We start from the raw sequence: 19,271 nt of genomic DNA, 5'->3' as shown, positions 1-19,271 counted from the left end.
TGGTCCCCACAAATATAGGGCCAATTTTTGCTCATCACAAAGATTAAACACACACACACACACACACACACACACAATGTTGCATACAAATGATCTATATTCTTTACAAATACAGAAAGCTAGCGATCATCAAACCAAGATAAAAACATGGACCATCTGATCTATCAGTATTAACCCCCATGTATAGGCCAGTATTTCTAATTGCTCCCATGCAGGCGTGAAAAGGTTCTGACAGAAAGTCATCTATTGCAAACATGCATGAGAGAGCATGCAATCAGCTGTTAATGTTCTTCTGCCTGCAGATTGCTGAGATGTTGGCATTGTGACTTGTTCAGTCAGGTGTCTGTTATTTATTTAGCTTCAGTGTCAGTTTCAGGTTAATTGCTGTATCATAAATAACAAATGTACACAAGTAATAAATTCAGATCAAGTATCTGTAAGTTTGTATTAGGTAGTTATATAGTGCTTTACTTCTCTATTGGGGCATTTTGTACTGCAAGCATCATTCACCCAATCACACACACACAGGGTACTTTCAACATCTTCATTCAATTCAATTAAATATTCAGTTAAATTTCATTTATACAGCGCAAAATCACTAGAACAGTTTGCCTCAAAGTGCTTTATATTGTGAGGTAAAGACTCTACAATAATCCAAAGAAAACAGAGAAACCCCCAACAATCATATGACCCCTATGAGCAAGCACTTTGGCGATAGTGGGAACAAAAAACTCCCTTTTAACAGAGAGAAACCTCCAACAGAACCAGGCTCAGGGAGGGGCGGCCATCTGCCGTGACCGGTTGGGATGAAGGGAGGAAGACATTCTGTGCCTTTAAGCATTTTGCCTAATATTCATGCACACACTCACACTCTGATGGTAACTTTCAGTAGCTTGCCCAAGGATACTTCAACAGCCACGATCTGTGGGCTGTAGCGCATAGCTGTTCTTAGCTGGTGCAGCAATTCACCAGGTTAATTCCATTAAGACTCCAACATGCTAAGTAGTTTCTTGACACTGTTCCATCTGATTCTTGCTTCTTACAGCTGATTTAAACTTCTTGGGCAAATCTATGTACAGAGACTACGATGTAACCTACCCAAGTGGATGACGATGATGCCAGTGTTCATGTTCATGTATAGATCTCATCTTTGAAGGATTGTAAAGAGTGTTGATTTAAATTGACAGAGAGGGACACAGCACTTCTTTTTCACTCTTCGACAAACATTTTTCCAGTCTATAGAGAATATACAGATCATACACATGGCAGTAAACGTAAATTAGTATCCGTATTTTAATATAATTTTATAAATAGATGTTACTGCCTTAGTGATGATATGTAAGTTTGAGTCGCACTCTCTGATTTGGGAATACAATGCACTGCTCTGTGTAATTACACATGGGTTAAACAGCTTTAGCATCTTTATCACTTAATTAAATTTTCAGCCCTGGGACAAAATAGGAACACAACCTACACTGCTTATACACTGAACTGGGGAGATATCTTGCACAGATTTTAATTTCAGGCAGTGATTATCAGGAATGTAGCAGGTGTCCGTAGGATGTGTCCTGAGCTCCAGTACTTCAAACACAATTTTTTTTTTCCGGATAATAAAGTAAATCTATTAGTTGCATAAACAGGATTATGATTAGGACCAGCTTCACAGTTTACACACCATGCATAATATTTTTTCTGGCAGTCCTTACAGCAGTAATTATTGTGTGCATATTAATCACTTCAACATAATTTAATTTAATCTTTCATTTTAACTGCAGGTTAATAAAGTGTTCAGTATTTTCACGAGTTACTTCTGTATGGAGCCACATTAATTGTGTTATATAGAAGAAAAAAGTATATTTTTGCAGTGTGAAATTATTGTGTGAAATTATTTTTACTTGCAATGTTGATCTTGTGGTTTTAACGTTTATGTGAACCTTTTCATTGTGACTGAGAATCAGGACAGACATGAGTCTTTCAGCTGGAGATTTGAATGTTTCTGACTTTGTCATCAATTGGATAGAAGAATAGACTGAAATGCAGACACAAGAACAATATGAAGTAAATATCACGTAGTCTATGTGTTTACTTAGTGGCGTACTGTTTATTCTGGCAGCTGTTTGTTCTCTGTCCCTTGGTTCTAGTGTTACTTATCCTGTGTCATTGTCTTGATTATATGAAAACAGCAGTTGAACATTGTGGAAGTCTTTATTGATGTGTCTTTATTGTCTTCTTTTGTCTGCTTTTATAAATCGGTGCATGGGGAGGCTCGGCTAATTCGGGTTTAGGTAGCACAGAAGTAAGAGAAGACCTTTTCTGCCTGCCTATATGTATAGACCTCCTCTTCGAAGGACTGCAAAAAGTGTTGGTTTGAATTGACAGAGATATACAGCACTTCTCTTGAATAAGCACTATTTCAGTCTAGAAATAATCAGATCAACATACATGTGTCAGTATAATTAAATCCTTGTTTAAATTTCAGGATGATTCTTTTTTTAATGGATGTTTCTTCAGGCTTCACCGCCTTAGTGATGCTGTTTCCATCTCTCATTATGTGTGTGTTTAAATAGCCTGTGTGTTTGTTTTTTTTGTTCTCTTTGGTTGTTTCCTTCTCTTTTTTTGGACTTAGTTATTCTTTTTCATTGTGGGTTGGTAATATGTAGTTTTCATAAAAGTAAATAAAAGTAGTTTTCATTTATTTTTTACTTTTTTTGAAATACTGTTTTTTGGTTTTAATCCTGTTAAATCAGGGAATTGGAGGAAGGAGAGTAACAAGACACAGCTGAAACTAATCTGGATAATGACAGGGGAGGAAGTTAAACTAAATGTAAATCACAGGAGACAAATGATTACCAAAATAAAACAGTAAATGAATTTCAATGAGAACTGAAACACTGAACGTGTGTGTGCTTAACAGGAGGGAAAACACAGGGGGAGGAAGTAGAAGGAAACACAGAGGCAAGTAATCAACTCATTAGGTACAAAATGTAACTAGAATACAATAAATATAACCAGGAACCAGAAAAATGAGAGAAATGAGAATAAAAAAATAAACTATAAATGAAACTAAGAACAAAGAAATCATAAAGCAGCCAGAGAGCATCTAATAGCAAGCGTGAATTTAAACTCCAAGAAACTCCAGTCGATGACAATAGACTATAATGTTGTTGAGACTGACACAAATGATCACATCAGAATGCAGATGTATATACTTGATTTATTTTATATTGCTTAAAATTGAAGGGAACCAGGGAAAACTCGCCAAGAATAGTTTCTTTATCATCGTAATGGAACACTTGTAGAGTGTCGACAGCAGCAGAGAGAGAACAATTACTTGTAGCAAAGCAGAGTAAAATGGAAGACAGGAGGCAAAAAAGATGATAGTGGAATAGCAATTGACAATTTTTGTTGCTGCTTTCTTTGCAACCTTTAGACTGATTAAACAGTTTGATTACTCCTGCAGTCATTAAATATGAGAAGAGGCAGCAGCAGCCATGATTTTGAATCCACTTAGCTAGCAAACATGTGGTCAAGCATGCAGAAACAAAATTTATTTCAGAGGGAGCCAGTTTATTCTGACTGAAGTGCTCTGATTGAGCTTATCCTCTGGGTATTAGTAGCATGTCGAGCAGCTACTGAGAGAGAGACAACGGATGAGAAGGCGACACGAAGGCTTGAATGGCAGGAGAATAACAAGTCGAAGCCCAGAACATGAGAAACATATACACAGACAAAAAGGAGAGGGAAAATCAAAAGAGATGGAGAGAGGGATGGTAGACAAAGAGGAAGGCTAAGCAGAGTGGAGACGAGGTGAGAGTGACAGCAGTGGAAGCCTTTGATCTTAGGCTTCTAATCAATGGGGATTATGGTCTCTGTGCCTGTGTCAGTCCTGATTATTGCACCAGCACTGGGAGACAGTGGGCATCCAGAAAAGCAGCAGACAAATACAGCCCCTTCTTCCAAAAAGAGGCATTCTGCAAAGCTCCATATAGGTGAATATGATCAGACACATGAACTGTTTGACAGGACACAGAAATCCAGCGTGGAGATGGATTCAGCATAGAATGTTGATTCTGGTCATATAAAAATCGTCTCTGGAGACTGCACTGCCATGACTAGTCAAACTGGAGTGACTGTAATGTGCCAGCAATGTGGGAGTGCATCTCCACTACGGGGAGTAAACATTGTGAATACATGACAGGGGAAATCACATGAAACATAACGTAACAGAAGACTGTAAAGTGCAGCATAAGGATAGGCAGAGCCTGGAGAGCTACTTTTAAATCTTTGAATTCTTTCAGCTTCCAGTGACAGCAGATGAATTTCACTGACTGCATCTAGGGAGTTAAGATTTTACTGATGTTTTCCTGAGACACAGTCTGAAATATGATGGATTATGCATCTTGTCCCTAATGCGTTTCTCCTCTTTTGTATTTACACATAGCACTGTAAACTGCAAAACACTGTCAAAGTATAATTCATAGTATCCAAGAATTTTTAGGGAACAGCCTGAAAATATTTAATGCACATTTAATACATAACATGCTATTTCATTGAGTCAGTGGGTTCCTGCACAATTGCAAATCTGCATTAACTACTGGAAGACTATGTGTTAAATATGCTAAAGCATGGATGTGTGCACACTTGGCAGGTTTGGTTTGATTAAAGCATACTCTGGTGCAGTTGCTCTGTTAGACTGGCTCATTTGAGCAACTGCAGATGCTGCCATCCCAACTTTTGTGCTCATATTGCTTCAAATTTTGGTGCACTTTCCATGAAATGTGGACAGCGCAGATCAAAGTAATCTAAGCGTTAAAGACATTTAAAGGCATCAAGCGAATCATGCATGTGATGTCAAAAGATTTAATCCTTACATGTTTTTTTTACACCACAGAAACAGTGTTTAGAGGTGCACGCAAAGACAAAAGTGGGAGTTTGGAGCTGTGCCGCTTGAAACTGTTATAGCTGTGTCAACAGTACATCTAAATGTGTGATGCTGCATTCTGACATGGTAGCTAGGGTGAAAAAAAGCATGAAGAGGTTTGAAGAAATGATTCTTGGCAAATGTCCGATTTCCTAGAATGGGCCGCCCCAAGGGCTCATGCATGTAAGAGGAAAGCGAAGCGTGAAAGTCTTGACCTCCAGACCTGCATTCAACATCAGAGGAAACTGCTGAAGGATTTTCAAGAATCTGAACATTTTTACAGCAATACAAGAGTGCAGCTTTTAAAAAATGAATGAAGGCAAACCAGGAAGTCGAAGAATACATGTTTTATGCTTTGGAAACACAGCAGCACGCTACCAACACTGTTTTTTTCAGTCACTGGGCACTTTGATAAATGCAGTGTGCCACAATAAGCCAGAAGGCCCATCTTTGATCAAATTCCACTCCTTAGTGAGGCGCTACTCCAGTGTCAGCCCCTCAGCACACCATGACACATGTTCACATGCAGCTTCAGCAGTCCATTTCATTTGCATGTTCTCCTCTTCAAACAGAAGACCACCCACTGCACCGTTTGCCCATCAAGAACCCCTTTGTAAAATGATGCCCACCATTCAACCATCAGTCTCAAACAGAGGGTAAACAGCCAAAGGCTGATGTTAATGGAATACTCAGTTTGTTATTAGTGCTACATGTGGCAATGTCGACCCAGAATGTTTTGAATCTTTAGGCTTTTTGGGATAATGCTTAAGCTTCTAAGCTCCTCTGTTTGGTTTTTAGTTAAGGTTGGATGAGCACCTGTTAGACTTTCTTTGACTTTCAAAAAAGTTTTATTTTGGATTAAGTTTCTGCTTTTGGAAAAACTAAACCTTTACCTTAAGTTTTGCAAAAGCTTCACTTGTTTCTGGCACCTTTTTAAACATGTCTCTTAGCATGTGGATTCTATATAACAGGTATATACATACTATATATACATACATACCTCGGATGTTGCAGTTTTATTTTTTGCATAGAAATAACTAACATAAATATTTTAATCCTAATATCTATAAAAGGTAAATAATAAAACTAACCTAAACTATTAAAGTATGGTAAACATTTAATTCCATAGTTTTTGGGGTTTGGTTTTTTTTGGGGGGTTTTAAAGAGCAGTACTGGCATTCTAAGTGGAGTCTGGCTCTGGCAATAGCTGAAACAAAAACTTGGGTGTGGGAGGAGTTCAGTGAGACCATGGATCAAGACCGTCAGATGGCCTTGAAGCAATTCTGGCAAAATGTCAAGAGACTGAGGAGGGGAATGCCAAGCTCTTCTAACACATTGTATAGTCCAGCTGGGGTGCTGCTCACTTCAACTGAGGATACATTTGGTTGGTTGAAGGAATACTTGGAGCATACCTTCAGTCCCACTGACACTTCTTGTGCAGAAAAAGCAGAGTTGGGGAATGTCGGGGGAAGCTCCTCGTCCATCACTGGGAATGAGGACAGTGAGGTAGTTAAACAACTCCTTGGTGACAGGGTCCCTGAATTTCCAAAGACCTTGGGTGTTGTGGTGCTATACTGGTTGACATGCCTCTGCGATGGCATGTGGCGATTTGGGACAGTGCCTCTGAATTGGCAAACTGAGGTGGTGGTTCCCATCTTTAAGGACACCTGAGGGTGTGCTCCAGTTATAGGAGGATCACACTCCTCAGCCTCCCTTGAAAGATGTACACAGAGGTACTGGAGAGGAGAGCCTATGTGTTAGTCAAACCTTGAATTCAAGAGAAACATTTTTTCCCTTTGTGAAACACTGGTCCAGCTCTATCATCTCAAATAAATTCATGTATGCATTGGAGTTTTTCCAGCCAGTCTACCAAGTGTTTTGTGGACTTACAAAATGCATTTCATCGCATCCCTCAGAGAATCTTTTGATGGGTGGTTTGAGAGTATGGAATGTCTGTCCCATAGTTTGCCATTTCCAGTCAGTTCCTGAACAACTGCCATGAGAGCTTGCACTATATTGCTGGCAATGATTCAGACGATGGGTGTTGGACTCTGACAGCCCCCTTGTCACCAATTCTGTTCATAAATTATATGGACCTTGGTGGGCATAGGATATTGTCTCTACTTGCAGATGGCATGATTCTTTTAGCTTCAATGTGGTCTCCACCTCACATTGGAGTGGTTCACAGCTGAATCTGAAGCAGTGGGAAGGAGAACTAGTACCTTCAAGCCTGAGAGCATGATTCTCATCAGAAAAAACAAGTGCACACTCTGGGTTAGAGACAAAGTGCACCTCCAAGTGGACGAGTTTAAGTATATAAGTATCTTGTGTTTATTGGTCTATTGTGGTGAAAAGAGAACCTAGCATAAAAGTGAATCTGTAAATTTACCTGTTGACCTACATCCCTACCTTCGCCATTGGTCACAAGTTCTGGGTAATAACCAAAAGAATAATCCTTTAATTGTCCCACAAGGGGAAATTTGGATGTAGAATGAGATCATAATTACAAGCAACAGAAATTTGTTATTTTTCTGAAAGGTGGGTGGGCACAGCCTTAGAAATTTCTTCCAAGTTTGTTGCTGGTCTTTTCTTTATACAATCTACATGGTATAGCAATCTCTACGCTCTTAGCTAGTACATACAACACCCTACACACACACTTTGGTTTGGAGCAAAATAGCAGTGGGAATTCAAAATTTAAAATCATGATTATTGTGTTTCATATTTCTTTGAATCAATGTCAAATAACCTTGCAGGGAACCCTGCAGGGAAAGTGCTGCATATCTAAAACATAGTACACAAACCGATGTGGTCTTGTGGTATCTTTAATGTAACTTTAAAAACCGTTATATACAAATATGTATTTTCAAACTATAAACTTAGAAGATCGCAAGCATAGAGTGCTGCGTTGGTAAAAATAGAAACATGTAAATTGCCTGGTGTTTATGTAGCACTTTTCTGCTCTTACTGAACACTGGGGAAGGAGAAATTAAAGAAATTAAGATCATTACAGGTTTCATACCAAAGGATTGTCAATTTACCTACTGTTCCTTAACTGGAGCTTTTTTTCTTTTTTAACTGTAACCTTACTTGTGAGATTTTATTCTATTTCTGCTTTTGCTGTGTTAAGACCAGGCTGCTAAAACACTTCGAGCAGTCTGTCACTGTGACAGGCTCTCTGCTAATGAAATGGACCTTTGTGTCTTCTCCTCACCAGGCTATTCCTGGAACTCAAAGCATCACAATCTGATGCCCTGGAAAAGAGATGTAGCTGAGATGACCCGTTCAATCTGACCTTACCTTCCTCTATACTGAAGGCATCTTCAATTTGACCTTGTGTAAGCTCGATCAATACTGGATGTCTTAACAGTTTGTCCCTACCGCTGAAAAAAGCTGACATTTCCTTTATTATACGATTGTGATACCTGACTCTTCTTCGCTGTGATTTATAGACATAATAAATACCAGACAAACTAAGCGGCAGCTTAATAACGATAATGATTTGCAAGCTTTGCTCTGTTTTTCTTTGTCTGTGTTTTATTTATATGAGCAACTAAACATATTATATCACTTCTAAATTGCAAAAGCACAAAAAAATCAAAACAAAACACAAAATTTGACTTGATCTCATCAGAAATGTTATTCAAAGAGTTTTCTGCAGTTCTGATGAAGAAAGCTTGACAGTTCTTAGTCTTGTCTAGACCATGAAATGACCAAATCAGTACTGCCTCAGGATCTCAAGCCATGGTTATACTCACAAGGACTTAAAAGCTCAGATACAGCTGGGCTCTAGTCCAAGATTTGGCTTAAGGGTAATGAATACAATTTCTTCATTGTACTGGTAGCCAGTAAAGGCACGCGACGTCCAGTTCTCAATAGGAGTAAGCTTTCTGGCAATGCACTATAGAGATTGATGAGATTATTAACGGGGGGTAGGAATGAAGTCAATCCAGCAGCTTCTTTAAGCAATCCTTGGAGATTTATACCAGAAGATATTGAACAATGGCACTGATTTGTCAAGGGACTTGACAATCAAATGATTTATCTACATTTCATGTGTGTTACTCTTCAGATTGACCAGTAATAAAATGGCTTATCAGTCTTTCCTCTCAGTTGGTACCTGACTCAGTAATTGTCATGGTCCTGGGTCGGTGACCCAGTGTTTTTGGTTATGTACTTTTACTTTTGATAGTTTTGTATTATGACTGTTTTGGGTTTCCTAGGGTTTATGGTGTTCCTCTGTTTGGTGTCTTCCTGCTTGTCCATCCCCTCAGTGTAGTAGATCTGTGTTTAGTCCGCGCTCTGAGTCTCTTCATTATGTTGTGTTTCAGTAATAAAATGGTCTCGTCTCATGTGAATGTGTTCAGTTTTACCTCTTGTCTCATCTTGTTAATTACTCCCAGCTGTGTCCACCACCTGTGTGTAATCTCCTGTGTTTCTCTGTGTGTATTTAAGTCAAGTCTTCTGTCTTTGTAGTTGCTGCTAATTTGTTGTTTCCCCTCGGTCTCCCTGCGTCTTTCCACATTTCTCCTGCATCTTCGTTTCTGGTTTGTTTTGTTAGTTTTACCCAGTTTAGTTCCAGTTTCATGTTCACCTGCCATTGCTGTTTGTAGCACCTGAGCTGCCGCCTCCTAAATAAAACCGTGACAGTAATAAAAGTCAAGTCCATCCAAATAATTTATATTTGGTAGTCAACCTGACCTCAGTCAGTACTGGACCAGGTTAAATAAAGAGTGGTATCTATAGAACCACTATATGGTGAATATTTAAACAAAGGAAAAAAGCAGAAAACTACTACCAGTGGTAATACAACTACTACAACTAAAAATAATAATACAAACAATCAGTTATGCAAGGTTCATGGGGATAGCTGTTACCTAAATGGTTTAAACCTAAATAATTGTTTCCAATAAATATAGTACATAATTAGTATATAATTTTATAAACTCATAAATTTCAACTTCAGCAGGGGATCTTAATTTTATTTATTTATTTATTTGTTTTTTAGTTGCTGACAGTATTTTTGATTCTATATGTAGAAACCCCAAATTCCCTCCATAAAAGTGCTTCCTCGATGATTTTCGGTTGCCTTCTTAACCTTTGATGGTAACTTAGGATGCAAACGTAACCTGTTTTGGATCGGTTTAGGTTCCAGATTAATGATCAGCAGGTATGACACCTCCACCTTCTGACCAATCAATACTACCAAAATTCCTGGAAGATTCCTCGGACCGCTGTACCTGGATAGCAGGAGTGTACACATTTTTTCATAGCGTCTGATGTCTTTGTGTTTCCTGGATGAGCATCAGTAAGAGATACAGACTTTCTATTTCAGATTTTCCTTATTTTTTTTCCCTGTTTGCAACAATTTTGTTGTTGTATAAGCATTAATACATAAATCAGGATAGCTATTTGAACTTGTGGGCTTTATATCAGTCACACCTAAACTCAGCCTAGATTTAAATTCTGTCTTTGTATTTCTTTCTTTACTTCCTGTCAGACCATTAAACACCACTGAGACTGCAGCTGAAAGACTGAATGGTAAAGCTGTCCTATGCAAATTTAAACATTAATTGAACAGAATACGATTATATACTGTATACTAATACTATATTATAACTGATCAGATTCTCTCTTGACTCCATGATAGAGTTGTGATATTCAACTGAAAGTATACAAGTTTGCTAACACAGCTTTTCTTCCTGTCTTCAAATCGGCAACGCTTCAGTAATACAGTAGCACTTTTCCAGACTTACTGACTAAAATGTTTAAAGTGCGCACACATTCATACAGTGTTTTAACGCTAAGCTGCTACTACTACTGTAGTGCTTGTCTTTTATCTGTCGCAGCTATTTTATTATCATTCTGTAGTCTGTGTGTAACCTCTTCATATTTCTCTAATATTATCATTTACTCTTCTCCTATAAAATCATCCACTCGGTTGCCGGTGCGCTAATAAATGTGACTGCCAGTGCCCTGCCTTTTTATGTGAGTGTGTGTATACCTAGATCAGGAAACACTGGGTTAACACTTGGTTAACTGGGTGAATCCAGATAACCGAAAGATATCCTGGGTATATAGATCTTGTTTTGCAGTACAGGTATAGTTTATTTATTTTTTCACAGGCAGAATGCAAAACCTAAGGCCTCACATTTTTGGCCATTGTCCTGGGTTTCGATTTTATATTTGATGTGTTTCATTGGAGTTTCTGTTTGAGAGTTGTATATCCTTTGTTTTGTGTTGATTCTGTTCTTTAGGTTTGTGTTCTTGGTTACCTTTTGGTGTTTTTGGATTGGGTTCCTTATGTCCATAGATGTTCTTTATGTTTTTCTTGCCCCTTGGCCCGTTGTTTATTGTGTTCAGCTGTGTCTTATTTACCGTCCTGTGTTCAGTTCCCCATCACCGTTGATTCTGATCTGATATAGTTCCCAGATCATCATGAAAATGTTGTTCCAGGATCAACATTGCAAGTTACCAATCAGGATGTTGTGTGTTTTACTTTTGCGACTTCGAAAAACCGTTCCTTATGCAAGAAACCCTCTGTCCATCAGATGACACTTTTAATAAACGTTTTTGATATTGCCCTTGCAACATTGGAATTTCATAAATGCACGTTGGCTTATTGTGTTTCTGATTGGTCACTTGCAATGTTAATCCTGGAACAACATTTTCAGTGATCCCCATCACCAACATGACGATATCAGATCATCCTGTATAAATAGTCCTGCCATTCCTTTGTTCATTGTATCGTTAACATAGCTGTGTGTCGATGGCAGTGTATTTCCAGTGTTTTCTGATCTTGTGTCCATAATGCATCAAAAGATTTTGAACTTTGTGTTTCTTTAGGACTAATCGGCAATTAATGCTTTTTTCATCTACTCGTGGTTTCTCAACACTTCACATAGCTCATTGTGACAGGTGTAGCAGATTACATAGGATATTACCACAAAATATTTCTAAACTAAACAAGAATGAAGCTTAAAATCACAGTGTCATTGATAAGCCTGTTTTAGCATGAAACATTCTCCATTTTAATGCCTTTGCTACATTTAGAAACAGTTTTTTATTAAAGTGTGACAATGCCTGCACAAATACAAGCAGATAGTCATAATAATGAAACATAATACTATTTCGGCGTTAAAGTAACCACTTATTGTGGCTCTCCGCCATTGAGCTATTTATTTAGTAATTGAATCCAATCCCTAGTGAGCGCCAGGAGCACTTCTTCCCTCGCTGTCATGGCATCGAGCAGACAGCTGCAACAGAAGAACGTGTCAATCCTTCTGATCCCTCGTAGTTGCTTTATCGTCTCTGCACAGCTTATGATATTGGATTGTTGCTGCGTTTTGTGTCGCGTTTCAACCCACCTTAAATCACAGGAGAGAGAGCGAGAGAGAAACAGATAGCACAGGTGGGAGGAGTATGACTTTTTTCCCACCTATTTACTGTATATGAAAGGTACAGCAGAAAGTGTTTGTCATTTCTGTCCCCACAAGAAACAAAAGCCTTTGAAAGGGGAAGATGAAAGGCGAGAAATGGCTTACCAGAAAAGAAGGGAATTGGACCAGCAGACGATGACAGCTCATGAGGTGACAGGCAGGAGGTTTTTGAAGTTTTTTTTTTTTGTCCATTTTTTTTTGTTTTGTTTTAGGTCATGCCTGAGTAAAAAGATAGTGAAAGGGAACTGAGTGAAAAGGGAGGGAAAGAGAGGCAGAGGAGTACAAATGCATGTCGGACTCAGGCAATGACAGGCTGTTTGATGTGTTTTGTGCAGGTCCCACATAGAAGAGTGACAAAATGTAAATGAGTGCTGCTTTCGAAAGAGAATATACACCTAGCATGCATAAAATACCCCCCAAAAAAGGCATGGCAGCTTTTGGCTTAGTATATTTATGTTTTCTGCCCTCATGTATTTTCTTTTATTTAATAAATGATTATTTCTTTTCAAAAATGTGCAGTGGGCAGCCCTGAGATGGAAAATGAATTTGCTAAAAGCCATGTATTGTATCAGGGCAGAATAGAGGAGAAGTGGGTATTCGGCTGCAGCAGACAGTGAAAGAGAAAAAGAAGTCTTTTCCATTCTCCCGACTCACAGCTGACTGAACTCAAAAGGACTTAAGCATTTTCCTTCACTCTAAATTTTTTAACTCTCCTCTCACGCTCGTCCACCCGTCCAGTCTGTCCATTTAGCTCAATCTGTCCCCCGTGCCCTTTTTCTGAATCTCTTTCATGTCCACTTGTGTCTATGCAGTATTTATTTATTTATTTTTTTTTATCTGGTTTCTCCTCACCGACTCTGTGCTTGTGTTTTTCTTCCACTGTTTATCTGCCTGAATTTTTTATTTTTTTGTCATTGTGCCTGTTCTCTTTTTATCTCTGTTTCAGGATTTATCTGTTGTTGCAGTTTGTCTCATTTTCTGTCGAGATTTTACAATTTGTCTCATTTGTGAGACAAACTATTTTTCTACCACACTGAACAAGTGAGAGAAGACAAGTCGACGTTTGAATATAAGCTAAATACAAAAGGAGTCTAGATGGGGTGCATGCACTCATGGCCAATTAGCCAATCACATGGCAGCAACTCATTTGAGGCAAGTATGCATGGTCAGGATGACCTGCTGGATCTGAGCAGCAGAACAGGGAAGAAAGCTCATTCCACTGATTTCCAACATAGCATGGTTCAAAGTCACTTAAACCATCTCGAGGTGTTTACAGAGAATGGATCAGAAAAAGAAAAATGTTGATGGAAGAGATCAGAGGAGATCTCTGATAGGAAGGCAACAGGAACTCAACCACTCGTTATTCCCAAGGTATGCAGAAGAGTATCTCTGAATGGACCACATAACCTAACCTGAAGCAGACAGACCACCCTGAGTGTGACTCCTCTCAGCTAACAACAGGAGAGTGAGGCTAGAGCTTGCACAGGCTGAACAACGTTGTCTGGTCTGTTGATTCTCACTATCAACATTAGTTGACTTTAATCATTCAGGATGATTCAAGAATAGAACTACTATTACTATAACCATTTTCCAAAGCAGTGTACACTCTAAATTATGACAAAAGCCGGCGATAATACGCCCGTCCTTAATTCATGTAGCACACATCACCTATCACAGGCCGGCACCTCAAATGCTAAATGTCTGTCTCGCACTTCCGTGGTACTTTTTTTCTGAGTAAAGTCTTGCTGGGATTTCTGCTTGGCCTATTGTTGTTGTGTTTGCCATGTATTTGGCTGATAGTTGTTAATTAGCAGAAACAAATTAGTGACTGAAGACTGAAAGACACAGACTAAAGACACTGCTTTCAGATGAACAACCACTGTGCAGCAGTTCTTTCTTCACTGCATGTTATCACAGTTCTTCCTGTGAACATTTGTTTACATGTTCCTTGATAAATGGATCACTGTGTGCAGTGTGGAGCGCACAGTCATCAGTGGCCTGAGGTTGTATTATTTGCTGTAGAATTGAATCCATTTCTTGGTCCCATCTTTGCTCTGAAACAGCCCTGAAATGGGGGAAAGACTGGTTGCAGGAGCAGCCAATGAACAGAGCCCAATGGTCCTGAAAGACAAGGCAATTTGGCCAGAGTGATGGGAATAATGAGAAAAGCATCGTGATGTTGCCTGAGTCCAATTTAGAAGGTAGGGAAGCAGGGAGACTGAGAGAGAGAGACACAGGGAGAAAGAAGCAGATGCGAGGATGGAGAAGGAATAAAGGAATGCGAGAGATGGGAGAGAGAGAAAATGAGCGATCACCCACGCAAGAAAGCATGGTATTGGTTTTATGTTCATGTTGAGGTGGCTGCACATTAACCTGTGCAAATGGAGGTTATGGCTTTACTTCCATAGGGTTAGCCAGGAGGGGATAACAGGGGTTCTTCCAGAAAAAGAGAGTAAGAAATAAATGATGGCAGAGGAGAGAAATGTCAGTTTTTCCATCTCTACAGCATGTGGCTTTCAGTCTGAAAATCAGCATCTCCGGACGAATGGAATTACCTCACAGTGCGGAAGAAATGACTTTCAGGGATAAAGAAAATCCTCAGAGAAAGAGAGAAAATGAAATCCCTGTTAGTGAGATAAAAGAAGATGGTGAAAGTGACAACTGGAGATAATAAAAAACGAGAGAAGCAAAAGAGAGGAGATGGACCGGGATAGAGCAAAGGTGATTTTTCTGAATGAGGTGAATAAAATCATGAGGGGGAGAAAAGTCAGGGGAAAAAAAAGTTGTCGCCTTCATCCTCTCTTCACCGACTCCATGTTGTAACGCAGCGGTGTGATGCTGAAGAGCACCGGCAACATTTCAGCAGATGGATGTGTTGTGCCCCCTGATAGCAGTTCAGGCCCGAGTCTAACATCCAGTCTGCTGCACCTTAAAGCAGAGGCAGCACTTGATCACAGTGTCTCTCTACGCCGATGTGTCTCTGTGTCTTATAAGCTAGGGAGGCCCCAGAGATCACCATTGCAGCTGGATTACAGAAGGCGATTGCTTCATAAACACTTTCACTGTCCTCCTCTGGACTGCTGTAAAGGGATAGTGACAGTCAACTGCTCCCAGGGCTGATTTATCTGTTCTCGTGAAGCCCCGGAGGCTTCCACAGACGAAGGAGACCACATGCACAGATTGAGACATACAGGGCAGACAGCAAACACTTATTCAGGAGGCAACAGTCTAAAAAGCCCCGTGGCCATGGAATGAGAGCGGCAGACACACACACACACACACACACACGCACGCAGAGTTAATGAAGCTTTCCAGTACGCATCCCTTCCATAATCCAACAGGGATGTTAATCTCCTGTGGGTCCCTAACTGCTAAAACACACAGATACACACACCTACACACATTTTTTTTTTTTCTGAGAGACTCTATGATTGTGAGGGGAGTGTGGGAAGTGAGGCATTCAGTGGCTGCTTCCCGTTTCATGGTGCAGCTGGCTGGATGAGAGAGGCTTGTTCAGCTGCGTGCTCCTTCTCTTCAACTTTCTTTTTCATATCTCTTGAACCCTCTTCTGTCGGTTCTCATGTTTTGTTTTATTTCATTATTACATCCCTGTAATCATTTTTCATTCACTCTTGTCTGTAATTACGTCGTGTTATTTTTGTAGCATGCTATTTCTTTCTGTGCACACTCTTTTCCCCCCTTTTTTCCTTTTGTTCTTATCATTTCTAATATTTCATCTTTTTTAAATCTTTCACATTTTCCCCTAAAATAAGAGCTGGTATGTAGATAAATTATGAAAAAAGTGGGTTCATCCAGAACCTTACAAGGCGCTCCATCAAGTGTAAATGCAGGTGGTGCAACATGTTGTAAGAGAAAACCCACGGGAGCAAGAACGCCACGAGTCGTTGTAAATTTTGCTATCCGCTCAGTAAAGAGCTGCAAGCACAACACTCGCGCAATTCATGGCTCGGTTCACTCATCCGCGGTGAGGGAATCATAATGGATGAGGCAGGGAGTAGCGCTTACAGCGGCTGTTAATACTGTTGTGATAATAACAACCTGTTGTGTTTTTTGTTGCTTCCCACATAGAAAGACAGGTTTTCACACCTCCAGTGTAAACTAAGAATAAGCTGTACAGCACTGTAGGGCTCTATGTAAGTCTGCTGACATCAAAGTTCAGTGTTAAGCACAATATGTCTTAAAAAAAAAATAATATCTGCAGTTTGAATGACCAAACAACATCTTCTAAAACCAGCAATAATAATCCTTGGGAAAAGTACATCCGAGTGTTTGCAGCTACCTACCTAAATATAGCAACAGCTTATTCTGAAGCTACTGTGTTGGCTTGGGCGACGTGTTGTTTCATTATCATTTGTACAAAACTGTTTATTTGAAATCCATGTATAATAAATGGATATGAATCTGTGGGTGGAAATAGACATCAGAAAAATATGTTTTCTATTCCTGTTAACAAAAGTAATATTTGCTATGAAAAACTACACTGTCTTTTAGTTCTTTACATATCAGGACATAATAAAGAACTTCAGATGAACAATAAGACATGACATATAACAATGTATCATTATTATTAACAGAATTAACATTGTTATTAACATTATTATTAACAGAGACTAAAAAGAAGAAGAGTTAGCATGTAAAAAAAAAAAAAAACTAGGCACAGCCCAGCTTGTCTGAGAACCAAGGAAAAAAGTTTTGTTCAGTTCAACTTTTTTGTGATTTCCTTCCTGTTTGGAGTCAGGAAAGAGGCCACCCAAATACATGAGATATCATTGGAAAGGTCAGGATGTTCACTATTGAGCACGTCAGGACACGTCAGGGTAGCTCAAATAAGTGAAAAGATATAGAACAAATACGAATGTCTGTTACAGAGGACATCCAAGTGACTTCTTCAGTCTCAGCTGACTGCAGGTTTTCCCAAACTTTCAAACAGCACATTTGCATAATGACTGAAAGTAGCATCACTAGCGAACAGTGAGCTGTGTTCGCCAGTGATGCTAGTTTCGGTCTCTTAGATATGAGGTTTTTTCCTGGCAACACTTCTATACAAGTCACACTTCAGTTCAGTCTTTTTCTTATTATGCTGTCATAACATTAGATTTTCAGCGTATTGCTTTTACTTTCGCAGAAGCGGTGCACTCATTTTTTTCACACACTGCTTCTGCATTTTGGCACAGTTCTTAATAAGTAAAAAATAACATGCTATTTACATTATTTTAATATGTTGTCTTTTTTTATCATGTCCTGATGTGTAAAACCTTACAACTAAAAGAGGATATATTTATTTTTTTGATAAATGTATGTTTCATATATTATAAAGATTGAAATCTTCAGTAGGAAACAATAGGCTTTGGTTTTATAGCACCTCATATCTCATAGCAAAAAAACTGAGTATTCCCAGGTTTTTCATTTAACCAGTGTGAAATACAGTCTGGTGAATGGATAAAAAGCAAAAAAGCTGCCTCATAGATGAAAGAAAGTCACAGCTTTCTTAGTCAGATAAAAACTTTTCTGACACATTACACTGTGTGAGAGTCACGACACAGTCACATCAGGATCTAGTTAAAAAAAACAAAACAAAGGGTCTTCTTTCTCCTACCGTCAGTGGCTATGCTATTACACAAACATGCTTGTTAACTTGGTCTGCAAGCTCGTCTAAAGAATGAATAATATAACGGCACCTGAATATATTATACATTCAGTGTACAGACTGGGTCAACAGGTTCAATTAATGCTTGAATAAGGGCTAAAATCAGCAAGAGGTGTGATCTAAGCAGAGCTGTTAACACTTGGAATAAATGGCAGTGAAAATCATGTGGTGCAGCAGTTTTCCCTTTAAAAAAAGAAAAAGTACTGAGAGAGGTCAAAGGAAAACAGCAAGGAGAGACAGCAGAAAAGAAAAATAAAGCTCACTTATACATCTCAGGATGATTCAGTTTCCATTGTCTGCTCAGTCGCATGTGGCAAAACCAGAAAAAATGAGAAATATCCTCATACAGAAACATAATGTATATTCAGATTTGAAAGGGTCACCTTTAAAACCTGGGGAATAGAATGTGATCAGAAGCATGAGCATTACCTAATCAAGGCACCAAGCAGCATTGACGCCCTTACACTGTGATTGAGTGACTTGCTGTCTTCAAACACAAATTGCAGTAACTCCAATGGAAAGCATTGCAGTAAACCTCCTTTAATGCAGTTGAAGCTTATGAGTGATGAGTTACAAAAATGGGTTTATTTAATTAACCATGCCTCAGTGGTTCGTAATGAAAACAGTTCTGTATATTGTAAATATTGTAGAAACTTGTATGACAAATTGAGTTCTATAGCACAGATTGTAAACTCTAGTTTGAGCTAATATCAGAGAGAGAGGGAGATCCTTTGTTAGCTCACTTGAGAGTATGTGGATATTCTCTGATTTTACTTTGGCTTCTCCGAGTGTGTTGGAGCAGCTGGTGATCTTCCCAGGACATCTTATTAGATCCCAAATGCTATTTTTAGTGAAAAGGGTAGAGATTGGGTTCAGAAGATGAAGACTTCTACTGACAAGGCCAAGTTTTGTATCACTTCGTGGAAATCTGGCTTGAGGTGCTAAATTGATTATCACATCACTCAAGCGAGCATTAAGCCTGCAATATTTTCTGTACTGCTTATTCAGCCAGGGTAGCAACTTGGATATGCTGGAGCCTGTTGAAGATGATATTGGATAAGAGGCTAAGAACAGGCATTCACATTTCCATATATCCATCCATCCATCCATCCATCCATTAGGGTCGGGGGTGGGGGGGTATGTATCGTTAGTATTGCAATTTTTTGCATGGCAATATTGTATTGATACAGGCTCATCAACTATAAGGGGTCATCACGTCTAAAGAAGGCAATCTTTCTGCAAC

At 39.1% G+C, this 19,271-nt stretch overlaps 1 protein-coding gene across 2 annotated transcripts in view; it reads left to right on the top strand.

Annotated features, from left to right (window-relative positions):
- tnr (tenascin R (restrictin, janusin)) overlaps positions 1–19,271 on the top strand; it is a 200,296-nt gene that overhangs the window by 91,492 nt on the left and 89,533 nt on the right. The window lies entirely within an intron of this gene.

This window comes from Oreochromis aureus, linkage group 18 (genome assembly GCF_013358895.1).
Source record: "Oreochromis aureus strain Israel breed Guangdong linkage group 18, ZZ_aureus, whole genome shotgun sequence".
NCBI classification, from domain to species: Eukaryota; Metazoa; Chordata; class Actinopteri; order Cichliformes; family Cichlidae; genus Oreochromis; species Oreochromis aureus.
Note: the sequence above shows the minus strand (reverse complement) of the source record. Positions and strands in the feature narration are given on the sequence as shown.